The 13,222-nt window shown below is 42.2% G+C and overlaps 1 protein-coding gene across 6 annotated transcripts in view; it reads left to right on the top strand.

Moving 5' to 3' along the window:
* The first annotated feature begins 1,262 nt into the window (after positions 1-1,262).
* The window catches only part of LOC111971036 (uncharacterized), a 27,326-nt gene continuing 15,366 nt past the window's right edge, over positions 1,263-13,222 (top strand). For 3 of the 6 annotated variants that reach the window (XR_002878207.2, XR_002878206.2, XM_023997845.2), the window contains exon 1: positions 11,953-12,097. The gene's annotated coding sequence lies outside the window, so the exon portion shown is untranslated. Of the gene's footprint in view, positions 1,356-11,951; positions 12,098-13,222 lie in introns of those variants that run through there. The other 3 variants (XR_002878209.2, XR_002878208.2, XR_011480687.1) reach the window with 2 other exon arrangements.

Here is a 13,222-nt window from a genome sequence, read left to right as displayed (position 1 = left end):
ATCCCATTTCACACCATCAGATATGTGCTTCAAGGTTCTAAGAACTTGAGGGCACACTTGTGGTATTCACGATGCTGTAAACTCACCTGAAATCTCTGCACTGGTTGTATAGGAACTTAAAAGCAGACTTAGAGGAATTCATGATCCTGTAAACTTTGGGCATTTATCTGAAACATATAAAGACATCAGATTAAATGTGTTTGAGCTAATAAAACYGTCTGATATCTCACAGACTCATTATAAGGGGTGGATATAGGGTCTGAACGTGTGAAGTGAACATAGAGATGGATAGCGGCACACTTAGGAGRCTCTCTCTTCCATCTCAATGGAAGTGAATCACTTGAAGATTTACCTTTTTATGCAAATGCTGATTTTAAATGAGCCATTGCATGATTTTAGCCATGGCTTTGACCGGTAACATTTCAGAATCTCAAAGATATCTAACTTTGTGAGTCTAGGTGGGTGCTACACATTGATGGTAGATTAAGTTTCTCCCATACCATCTGGAAAAGCACTATATAAGACAGAGACGAGTACCCGCCAGTGAAATGATAGTTAATGAATTGCAGAGGGTGGCRATCACAGAGATCCTGTAATTCATAGAAATGTAATCTCTATGGTGAAGATACTCTCCAAACATGAACTAGTAAGGTAAATTGGATCACAGTGTGTTTTTCTTGTTTTCAAGAGGAGCTGTGGTTACGCAGAATCGCATTTGCTACCCCATTACTGTCATTTAGAATGTGGTGCGCCACCTGTGATTTTTGTTTTTCAATTTGAGAGGAGAGGTCGCTGGGCAGATTATGCTACAGGCATCAGAGAGAGAGAGTGAGAGTGTGGAGGAGGAAATACGATTTGTTGTCTTGTATGAACTGGGGGGGATGCGGGTCATCCTGTTCCTCGTATTGTCTGTGGGGTTGCTCTTTTCCTTGATGTGTGGTGTGACCCGTTTGTTTTGTAGCTGTTTCTGAGCTGCCCTGTTCTGGCTTTCTGTGAGGCAATCTTTCATTGTCTCTGTTATCCCAGGATGTGTGGGGGAGTGGACATGTCCTTGGTATGAKTAGTCTTTCTCTAGGCCTACTATCTGTGGTAATGGGCATAAATACCGGACTCATTCGAAGGGCATGTGAAACACYMCACCCATTCTCGGTCTGTATAACAAGAACAAASAGTGAGTCAAATTGGTTTTCCCTTGAATGCATGCTCGTAATAAAGCTTTTGTATATTGAGATTGGACTGCCTTCTGAGTGTTTTTTCCACAACATTTCTTGGTGCCGTGACCCGGATTGCTAAAGCAGGACCCGAACCTATATCGCCGGCTGGGAAYGACAACGTCTCCTGGTCAAAACTAAGAGGTAAGGGATCTTTTTTCTAAATCCTTATATGACACAACAACCATAGATGATCCCATTCACTGTGAGTCTACATGTAATCAAATATATGTTTGACAACCATGCACTGTACAGAATGTTCACGTGTTGAGTCAAAGATGGTTGTTTTCTGTGACTGTTTCCTGAGATATCATAGCATCACCTTGCTTTGGTATTTAGCTTCCCGTGCGCTACTTACTTGATGACTAATCTGGATAAATAAAGGTTGAATATATTGAATGAATAAATTGCTCTCTTCAGAAATGTGAATGGATGGGAGAATAAGGCAACAACATTTGAAAGAGCCATGCATGTGCTTTAGGGTTGATAGACATTTGAACAGAATACATGCTGGCCTAAACCGTTAGTTCAGTCCATCCTTCTAAATTACATGCCTACCGCTTTTCTCGTTGATCTGGAACATAATCATGCAAATTTGTATGTTTTTAGCCCAAGTATGTGACTAGTGTGTGGCAAGTGGAGACATGAGCATTCAACCAATTGCCTCCTTGTCTCACCCCTCTCTCTCTACATGTAAGTGATGTTAACCATATTGACTTTGTGGATACAGTAGACAAGCTATTGGAGCCTCTGTGCATTCCACCTCCCTCAGGCACGATTCCATGTGTGTCTACCTTGACCCGGAACCACCCTCACACAGCAAGATGTAGCTCGTTTCAATACTAATACCACATTATGGGCATTTGAAAGCGTTAGCTACATTTATTATGAGTCAGCTTACCTCAGAAGCAAGTGGTTAATCCGTTTGGTCCCCATAGAGTCGAGGCACAGAGAGAGGTCACAGAGATAGTGTTTAAATAGACTCGCCTTCGCACCATTATTAAAAATAGATGTCCACAGGGGCTGTAGGATTGTACGGTTCTCTGTTTTATTTTTTTATTCATTTTTAACAGCATGTGTAGCAAGGGAGACTGACAAGAATAATGTGGCCTTTTATGGTAGAACTATGCTACCTTTTCAGATGAGGCAAGGTCTTCTAATGAATTGAAATGTGTTATTTTCCGCACGAGATTCTCTTTTGCATACAAGCTAAATGGCTGTGACTTAAAAGCACAGTTGGTAGTTCACKTTACCATTTGGCTGTGCAATGAATATAGAATGAATGCAGCATAAAGACACACGCGCACACACACACAGACATAGTTTATTACAAGCTAGATAACACAACATGTTGTCACCACTCTACCAACTATGACAATTGGTCCCCGAATGGCTCCGTGAAATAAAACAATGAGCCCCACCTAGATACTGACGACATGGCTTAGTCTGAATCAAAACAATTATAAGCTTACCCGTGTCTCATATGATTTCCGCTGGTTGACGTTATTGTTTTGAAATGCCATGTAGTCTAGTCTACACCATCATGACACCACAGCTAATGTAAGGCTGCAGTGCAGAGATGTCATACAGTTGAACGACTGTAGTTGATAGTAAACTAGGGACAACTAGTTAACCTTGAACTCAAATCCGTCAGTGTCATAAAATACAATGACAATAACCATATACGACACAAACATATCCACTGTCATTATATGTGTATGGTGTCATATCAGTTCAGTCACATCCCAAGATGGTACCCGTCAATAGATAAAACAACTGTTGTATGACAGAAAAATAGGGACAGCTAGTTAAAGTTCATCTTAAATATGTCAGTGTCAAAAAACACAATGACAATAACCATATAAGACATAACCACTATCATTCTCTCTCTATTTGGTGCCATGTCAGTTSAGTAATAATGCAAGACGCTACCTTTCATAGTATGTTTATGTAATTTCTACATTGCCAGATGGTGAAGTCTGAGACCTCACTCCAGAGAACGCATTTACACTGCTCCAGAGTCCAATGGCGTCGAGCTTTACACCACTCCAGCCAATGCTTGGCATTGTACATGGTGATCTTGGGCTTGTGTTGCGGCTGCTCGGCCATGGAAACCCATTTCATGAAGCTCCCCCACGAACAGTTCTTGTGCAGATGTTGCTTCCAGAGGCAGTTTGGAACTCGGTAGTGAGTGTTGCAACCGTGCTGAAGCTACACGCTTCAGCATTCGGCGGTCCCRTTTTGTGAGCTTTTGTGGCCTACCACTTTGCGGCCGAGCCGCTGTTGCTCCTAGATGTCTCCASTTCACAATAACAGCACTTACAGTTGACCCGGGGCAGCTCTCGCAGGGCAGAAACTTGTTGGAAAGGTAGCATCCTATGACAGTGCCACGYTGAAAGTCACTGAGCTCTTCAGTGCGGGCCATTCTACTGCCAATGTTTGTCTATGGAAATTGCATTGCTGTGCGCTCGATTTTATATACCTGTCAGCAACGGGTGTGGCTGAAATAGCCGAATCCACTATTTTGAAGGTGTGTCTACATACTTTTGGCCATGTAATGTATATTCATCCRTGAGTCATATGTTTCAAAATGATGGGGTATATAATTGAAATGACGGCAAAACATCACATGGCTTTAAATCTAAATCTGTTTCAACACACGAGCCATAGACCCTGGCAGATATACACCCCCTTATACCCTTTAGAGASGATAGGGATATAACCAGAGAAATGTGATGAGGACACAGCACACATAGAGTGATACTGCATACAAAGCAGGCATGGCACTCGAGGAGGACATACATTCTCTGTGACGCTATGATCTAGGTATGCATGGCTCATGACAGAGCTTCCCCTTGCATCAAAGGGATTTGTGGAAACCAGAACATAGAAAAAGGAGTTAACATAGACTGTATGGCAATTCCACTAAGCATCAACATCAACAATGCAGCTACTGTAGTATGCCTATTGATGGTACCTTAATGATACTCATAGTGTGCAGTAAGAGAGTGTGTGAAGCAAGACTGACACCTAGAGGCCTTGGGGGATATTTATCATAAAGAACAACAATCTCTATTCCTGTGTAGAAGATGGACAGATATGTAAAAATACCATTGCACAAAGCATCTCAGAGTAGGAGTGCTGATCCCGGATCAGGTCTTCCCTCTTATTCATKATGATTTAAGAGGAAAAACGTATCCTAGATCAGCACTCGTACTCTGAGAGGCTTTATRACATTGGGATAATCTACGATATTACCAATTGCCCAGGCATGTTAGCAGTTTCCGTTGATCGCACATGAATGCATCCCAATACGTAGCTTGTTGTCATGGGCTGTTTGTCACAAGTCATGGTCATCATGTTATGGTTAGAGTATCTGTGTAGGGGTCAGCTATTGTGAGCAAATGCTTTGACAGAGCTTGAGTCATCTTGATCCAGTATCACTTAATCCATCAGACACCGTGGAGCCCAGATGCCAAGTCAGGCATCGATCAAAGGGGTTGCCAAGACAAACAAACACATCAACAGAGATGAGTGCATWYTGTGACTGCTTATCTATCAATTGAAACTTGTGCATACACCTGCTCGTCGAACATTTCATTCCAAAATTATGGGCATTAATATGGAGTTGGTCCCCCCTGCGAAAATAGCCTCCACTCTTCTGGTAAAAGGGGTTCCACTAGATTTTRGAACATTGCTTTAGGGACTTGCTTCCATTCAGCCACAAGAGCATTAGTGAGGTCGGGCACTGATGTTGGGCAATTAGGCGTGGCTCACAGTCGGCGTTCCAATTCATCCAAAAGGTGTTTTATGGGGTTGAGGTCAGGGCTCTGTGCAGGCCAATCAAGTTCTTCCACACCGATCTCRACAAACCATTTCTGTATAGACCTCACTTTGTGCACGGGGGCATTGTCATGCTGAAATAGRAAAGGGCCTTCCCCAAACTGTTRCCACAAAGTTGGAAGCACAGAATCGTCTAGAATGTCATTGTATGCTGTAACGTTAAGGTTTCCCTTCACTCGAATTAAGGGGCCTAGCCCGAACCATGAAAAACAGCCCCAGACCATTGTTCCTCCTCCACTAAACTTTACAGTTGTCACTATGCATTTGGGGAGGTAGAGTTATCCTGGCATCTGCCAAACCCATATTTGTCTGTTGGACTGTCATATGGTGAAGCGTTATTTGTCATTCCATTTGAGTCCAATGGTGGCGAGCTTTACACCACTTCAGCCGACGCTTGGCATTGCGCATGGTGATCTTAGGCTTGTGTGCGGCTGCTCGGCCATGGAAACCAATTTCATGAAGCTCCCGACAAACAGTTATTGTGCTGACATTGCTTCGAACGGCAGTTTGGAACTCAGCCGTGTTGCAACCCGAGGACATACGATTTTTACGTGCAACGCGGTCCCGTTCTGTGAACTTGTGTGGCCTACCACTTCACGTCTGAGCCGTTGTTCCTCCTAGATGTTTCCACTTCACAATAACAGCACTTACAGTTGACCGGGGCAGGTCTAGCAGGGCAGACATTTGACAAACTGACTTGTTGGAGAGGTGGCATCCTGAAAGTCACTAAGCTCTTCAGTAAGGCCATTCTATTGCCAATTTTTGTCTATGGAGATTGCATGGCTGTATGCTCGAAATAGCCGATTCCAACTCATTTGAAGGGGTGTCCACATACACTATATATACAAAAGTATGTTGCTTTGCCCAAATAATAGTCATYARTCATCACTATGTAARGCATTAGWGTATTGCTATGAACTATTGAGSAATCAGTTGTGATGGGTGTGACCTTTTGTAGGAACAAGAACCATCATCGAACTCTAACATAGAATACGATTGGCACATGTGGCATACCAACCAACTCATCAACCAATTCAGTGGCCTTGTGGTTAGTGTCTGCYCTAAGATTGGAAGGTTAGGGTTTTGATCCCCGGTCAAGTTATGAAATGCCTCTCTGCTTGGCACTCAGCACTGTGTCCTGTCCATAGGCAGGTTGGCATTTATTGGTCACTAGCTGGCACAGCCACAGTCATAAAATCAGATGTTAAACCTAACCTTACCCACACTGCTAACCCTAATGCTTAACCTTAAATTAAGATMGATTTTTATGATATAGCCAATTTTTACTTGGCAGCTGGCYCATCTAGTAGAAACCGCTCAGTTCTGCCTCCAGGGCAAGACTCGTRACAAATGTCAACCTGCGTCCATAGGGTGTACATGTACTTGTAGACCAAGATGCCTCCCACTATAGAAACAGGCTCCGACAAGGCTTACTTTACTTACATGTGGCATAAGGATCAAAGAGGCAGACAAGAGCCAGCTGGCCTTTAAATTGTCATCATTTATTGTCTCATCTTCTTTACAATCATGACTGTTCTGGACAATATGCAATGCAACTACTGAGATAGATGTGGAATTAAAAACATCATCTAAATGTTCTCATATTTGTATTTGGCTGGACACAAACACACTTTTTATGATATGACCTAACGCTGACCCTGTCTTATCAGATCAGCCACACATTAGGATGTATGCACATACATTTACATTTACATTTAAGTCATTTAGCAGACGCTCTTATCCAGAGCGACTTACAAATTGGTTACACATACTCAAAAGGTTAGCATACAACTAAAAACTAAAGCAGGACTTTGAAAGCCTTGCAAAGTAGACATTTCCTGCCCATTCAGTACAGAGAAAAATGGAGAGCCGTCCCAAACTTAACTTGAATGACAAAGCTTGAGTGAATTTCTGTAGTCAGATGAGGTTGCCAACGACACTCTTATGCACCTCCCAGACACTCTTATGCACCTTCCAGACACTCTTATGCACCTCCCAGACACTCCTATGCACCTCCCAGACACTCCTATGCACCTCCCAGACACTCCTATGCACCTCCCAGACACTCTATCCAAAATGGATGAGGACAGAAGGGTCTGTGTGCGTGTATCCTGGTGAAAGGAGAGGATAGGTGAATCGAGCATGTTCCTAGAGGGGCTTATGTATTCCTCTGTGGATCATCAGACACCGGTTCCTGCATAAAGACAACAAAGAAAAACACAGTTGGTCAGRACAGAGGAGCAACTCTGAAAATGTAATGTGGAGACCTGCACCACTTATTGAAATGTACCTTTTGGTAGGTGAATCATGTGACAAATGAGGTTCTAAAGTGGTCAGTTTTTTTTTAACATGTCTTCGTATTAATAAAACACAACAATAACTGCACCATTTCATTTTAGTAGGAGAGAAGGGAGAATTGTTGTATTTACACTTGAGYTGTGATATTGCTGTCACCTTTTGACCATCAGTAGTAATGTTGTCAGTCCTATTAACACCGTCATTGTTCCAACCACAGCCARGAACGGGGAAGATGCTGGAGATATAGGCCACTCATCTGGATGGATAATCTGCATTTTCTCTTCTGAGCAGAAGGGATATACAGTTGGGAAGTATTCAGACTCCTTGACTATTTCCACATTTTGTTACCTTACAGCCTTATTCTAAAATGCATTAAATTGTTTTTTTCCCTCATCAATCTACACACAATACCCCATAATGACAAAGCAAACAGTTAAAAAAATAAAAAAATGTTTTGCTAATTTATTAAAAATCAAAAACAGATACCTTATTTACATAAGTATTCAGACCCTTTACTCAGTACTTTGGCAGCGATAACAGCCTTGAGTCTTCTTGGGTATGACGCTACAAGCTTGGCACACCTGTATTTGAAGAGTTTCTCCCATTCTTCTCTGCAGATCCTCTCAAGCCCTGTCAGGTTGGATGGGGAGTGTCGCTGCACAGCTATTTTCAGGCCTCTTTCAGGCCRCTGAAAAACATCCCCACAGCATGATGCTGCCACCACAATGCTTCACGTAGAGATGGTGCCAGGTTTCCCCCAGACGTGACACTTGGCATTCAATCTTGGTTTCATCAGACCCGAGAATCTGGTTTCTCATGGTCTGAGTCCTTTAGGTGCCTTTTGGCAAAATCCAAGCGGGCTGTCATGTGCCTTTTACTGAGGAGTGCCTTCCGTTTGGCCACTCTACCATAAAGGCCTGATTGGTGGAGTGCTGCAGAGATGGTTGTCCTTCTGGAACGTTCTCCCTTCTCCACAGAGGAACTCTGGAGCTCATTCAGAGTGGCCATTGGGTTCTTGGTCACCTCCCTGACCAAGGCCCTTCTCCCCCTTACGCTAAACACTGCTCCATATGTAGCAATTTGTGCAGCGCAAGTGCAATAAAGACAACCTAGAAGGTGACCACAGAGTCATGCAACATGTTTGAGGTGATCAATTTGAGCAAGGCAAGGTGTATAATTGCTCATCTTAAATCACATAATGAGTAGTTATTTGGGATGCAAGATCATTTGTAGAGCACTTATTCCACGCAGTCCGACTGTAACACAGACGACCTGGAACATGTCCGCAGCCATATTTCCACTGGCAAGTAACAGTAATGTTGAGAAGCAGTCGGGGGTTCTTTACCTCACCCTAATCGTGCAGTGCGACTGCAATAAAGACGACCTGGAACATGACCAGTCATGTTTACACTGGGCTTCCCTGTCAGGCAGGTAACAGATGTTTAGCAGTCGCGGGTGCTCTACCACACACATCACCACTGTGCTCTCGGTGCTATCCACGGTGAGAGTGCTGCTTAGATGGTAGAGACCCCTTTGGTTGTCCTGGTGACTCGGGTGGAGGGGGGGGGTCCCTTCAGGATACCCCTCCCTGGCCTCACAGTGGTATGTTCCATGAGCAGAGCTTCCTTCACTGATGGGACACTGTAGATGTGTGCTGTAGTTTGCTGGTGTGGACACGGGGGGGGATGTTTCCAGGTCATTTACAACTTGTGTTTTTGAGTTGTAGATTGGTGGACGCAAGTCAAATCTCTGCAATTATGGTACATTTCCTCAAATTTCATAATCATACTGTAGATCCCTCTTTTCATGCAGTGATGAGATAAGGGAATGAATTGATGATTGAACATTCAAATGAACATTCAAATGAACAATGACAAATGAAACGAAGCAGAATCTCATTTTAACTCGAGATATTACTCATTATTATTCAGCCAAAAYCTCTCATGTATGACATTAAAAAAGCAATTGAAAACTACTCAAACAGAAGGGAACGGCACCGGCATCACTCACCGGCGATGGTAAGAATAACATTAGCGTAAATTAGTGGAAGACTTGTAGTAATGTGTCTTCGTCTGTAATGTAGTAATGTTCCTTCGTCTGTGACAGAGGCGATGAGCAGGGAGCAGTTCCAAACCTCTATGTTCAGGAAGAGCTGAGTTGTGCTCCGATAGCAAGGGGCCGACACAGTGTTAACRTCGATCTAGTAGTTGACAACTGTGTGGTCACTCTTCTGCCAGACTAGGGTGGGTTGTTTACTGGGAGTGCAAGACTAAGGGAGTAGGACCTCTTGTCCAATAAGGGCACTCACAGAATCCGTTGAATACCCATTTTACATTCTCCAGAGCGACTTAAAGTACTGAGTTGATACATTTTCATACTTTTTTTTCATTCTTTCATGGGAAATGAACCCACAACCCTGGCATTGCAAGCACCATGCTCTACCAACTGAACCGCACAGGATCCTTTGGGTGAATGGAAAAAAAACACCTGTCTCATATCCCTTGACAGTTTTAGACAGAAGAGAAATGCTACGTCACAAGCGCCTCAGATTAGGGCTGACAATTGCCGGGAACCTCATGATACAATATTATCACAATACTGAGGTGTCAATACCATATGTATTAAGATTCTATATGTATACTACATGATCAAAAGTATGTGGACACCTGCTTGTCGAACATCTCATTCCAAAATCATGGGCATTAATATGGAGTTGGTACCCCCTGCGATAACAGCCTCCACACTTCTGGCAAAAGGGGTTCCACTAGATTTGGGAACATTGCTTTAGGGATTTACTGGACAAGGGAGCCTTTCAAAAATTAGTTTTGGAGTTAAAAGTGCTGAAAACACATTCGCTCACCATTTAAAAAATAATACGTTTTAGTTCAGGTACAATCGGCAACAATAGTATCGCAATTTCCCCYTACACTTCCTCAGATAAGGCTTTTTAGCCTGTCTGTACGGGTACACTACAGCTTTTTAAGTGCCGCCTCGAAACCTCATTGGGAGATGGTGGCTAGTGTCTGTGTTACATAACATTTCAAGAAGACATCTTCATATYTTGGCCACCACATATAATGTGCTTTCTGCAACCACATGTTTACTAGGTACATATGTGGTTTAACTACTGGCACGTATTTGGGATTGAATTTCAGACTTTTGTGGTCTTGTGGCTGTGTCAGGTTTCCCTTCTTCTTTTCCAGAGTCTGTGTCTAGTTAATTCAATTCTACCTAGGCCAAACCTTCAATGTTTGATAGACTGTATGCCTACTTTGTATTACCAATGGTATTGTAGKGAATGGTGGGACAGGGAAACAAACCTGGGTCACTGGCATGAAAGGCAAACACCCAACTCATCTTTCCAATAGGGTTAACTCGCTTTGTGGGAATTGCAACGTGGCTCATATAGCGAGACTCGTTACACTGCCCCTCCGAATGGGAAGGCACGTACCCATGATTCGACTACTCAGCCCCCTCACACGTCCGGGCCTTGCGTTCTGATGGCCTCACAACCGCCATCCTACTTCTGATGTAGTGTGTAGTGTAGTGAGCCAATGTAGTGAGCACGGGGAAGGGAAGCAAACCCGGGTCGCGAACACTTGGTGGGAATTATAATGTGGCCCATATAGCAAAGATCGCTACAGTATGATTAATTGTATTATGCTATTCTGAATTTRAGACCACATCTAGGAAGGCTTCTGGGGTTTATTGAAAGAAAGGTTGAAAATACCAAGGAGCAACCTGTTCTGTTTTGGTGCTTAGCCTGCAATTGTACTGGTGCCATGTTGAAAAATACATATCTGGAATTCTCACCATATGATCCATTTCAATCACTATTTTCTGAATTTTTTTAATGTCTGTATGGCAGAGTATAGTAACAGACTTACCAGTGAGGCACACAGAGGCCAACATGCCAACTACTGTCCACATGCTTTTGTTAAACCTACAGCAAAATAATGGAGATAATGAAGACAATAATTCAAACAAACATAATACCGGTATACATACAAGTTTTTGTATAATGACATTGTTAATGTACTTTTAGCCTGCAATCTGCCAGTGTAATTCTTTAACTGGCTATATTGAACCTGTTTTACAATGCTATGTCATACATAAACAACTTTCAAATGAAACACAAACATTTGCGAATGTAGAGGTGCAACTTTCTATGACAACATTAATTGAATCAAGAAATTGTTAAAGATGGACTTCATAAATGCTGTTATTCTTGATTTAATCATTCATAAATAATTGACCTCCACTTGACATTGAACAGAWGTAAATGCAGAAACATACCTGTTAGTTAACGTGTTTTGCCCAGAACAAAATGCAGTTCTTGTAAACAGTCAGTCTGATGAGGATGAAAGTGAAGGTATTAAAAGTATCCCTCAACTTTTATGTAGACAGTCATTTGTGATTTGAAATGTCTTACCTGGRAAATAATGGACATCACTGCCCTCGTGTGGTCATAGTGTTCACCCCTCTCATTCGCTGCCGTAGGTACAGACAACTATGCTCCAAGACGTATTCATTGCGTGCCATGAGTGATTGACATATTTGTCTACCAATAGTAATACAGSATGGAAATGTTCTCGTCCAATCCAGGCAGAGGATATACCAAACCAACCGGAATCAACGTTAAATATAGAATGCAGGACAGTTGCTTTTTCTTGTCATTGCATACTCTGCAATTACAGTAAAAGTGCAGACATCAGGAAGCAGAGCAAATCTAGGTTCGTGTTAAGGTTAGTGTTCTTAAAAAAATTACGTTACATTCGGTTTTGTGAAGACTTCTCTTTGGGACTTCTTGATAAGATTAGCTTGCTATACAGTAGCGAGCTACCATGGTCACGTGTCAGTTAACCCATTCATAGACGCAAACTAGTTTTAGCGCCTAATTTACGGTATAGTCCAGGGATGGGTGACATAATTGTTCCATTTTATGATACAAGTATCACACTTGGTACACTAACACTAGATAGCATAATGAACATTAGCTACAGATTGGAGCCAGTCTGGGAAGCCCGTCAGTCAACCAGCCATCCAGATTTCCTGTTAGAAAATAGGGTAAAATCATTTCAAACAATATAAAAATTACTTTGTAATGTTATTTACTCATTAAATAAACCCCACAGGTAGACAATAACTCTGATCATAAGATACTCGTAAGACCATAATATGGGCCATATTGAGGTAATTTTGATCATATTCCAGCAGCTATGTAAAAAAATAAAAATACGTTTTTGATACAGCCACCAAATTTCACACACAGCTAGGACATGTTTAAATACGGATATTTTTGGCTATAGTGCCATCGCAGATTTAGTCCATTACCCCCTGGTGGTCATATCCAATATGGCTGCTGAAAAATAGTCTAATAAACCCAAGATGGGTAACTGYTTGGATAGATGTCGCCAGGGGTTCTCTGCACCGGTCAGAGAGCAARCTGACGACAGAGACAGTGCCAAAGTTCACATATTTATTGAGGACTTGTGGTTGGACATGGTAAAGTTGGATTTGTGTGTGGTTCTGCAACAAAGAAGATGCATTCCAAGCAGGTTGCATAACATAAAAGGTAAAGGTGATAAGAATTACTATTAAACCAATATATCTCAAATAACAAAAATAAGGAAATTACATGACATCTTMATTTTATGACTTAACGAAAATATACATGGATAATAGGAAAAAAACTTTCTCATAACTTGAACACACACAACTGTAAAAAAACTGAGGAGAGGATTTAAGTACAAAAAAGGTGTGAATGAGCCTGTCAGGGAAGTGCTGATAATTAGTGACAAGTGTGTGGCATTGAGAGAAAGGTGAAATCAACTTGGTTGATCAAGTTCATCTCAGTAGATTCCTCCTTT

The sequence above is a fragment of the Salvelinus sp. IW2-2015 genome, linkage group LG12, assembly GCF_002910315.2.
Source record: "Salvelinus sp. IW2-2015 linkage group LG12, ASM291031v2, whole genome shotgun sequence".
In the NCBI taxonomy this organism is placed as follows: domain Eukaryota; kingdom Metazoa; phylum Chordata; class Actinopteri; order Salmoniformes; family Salmonidae; genus Salvelinus; species Salvelinus sp. IW2-2015.
This window is presented reverse-complemented; position numbering and strand designations above follow the sequence as displayed.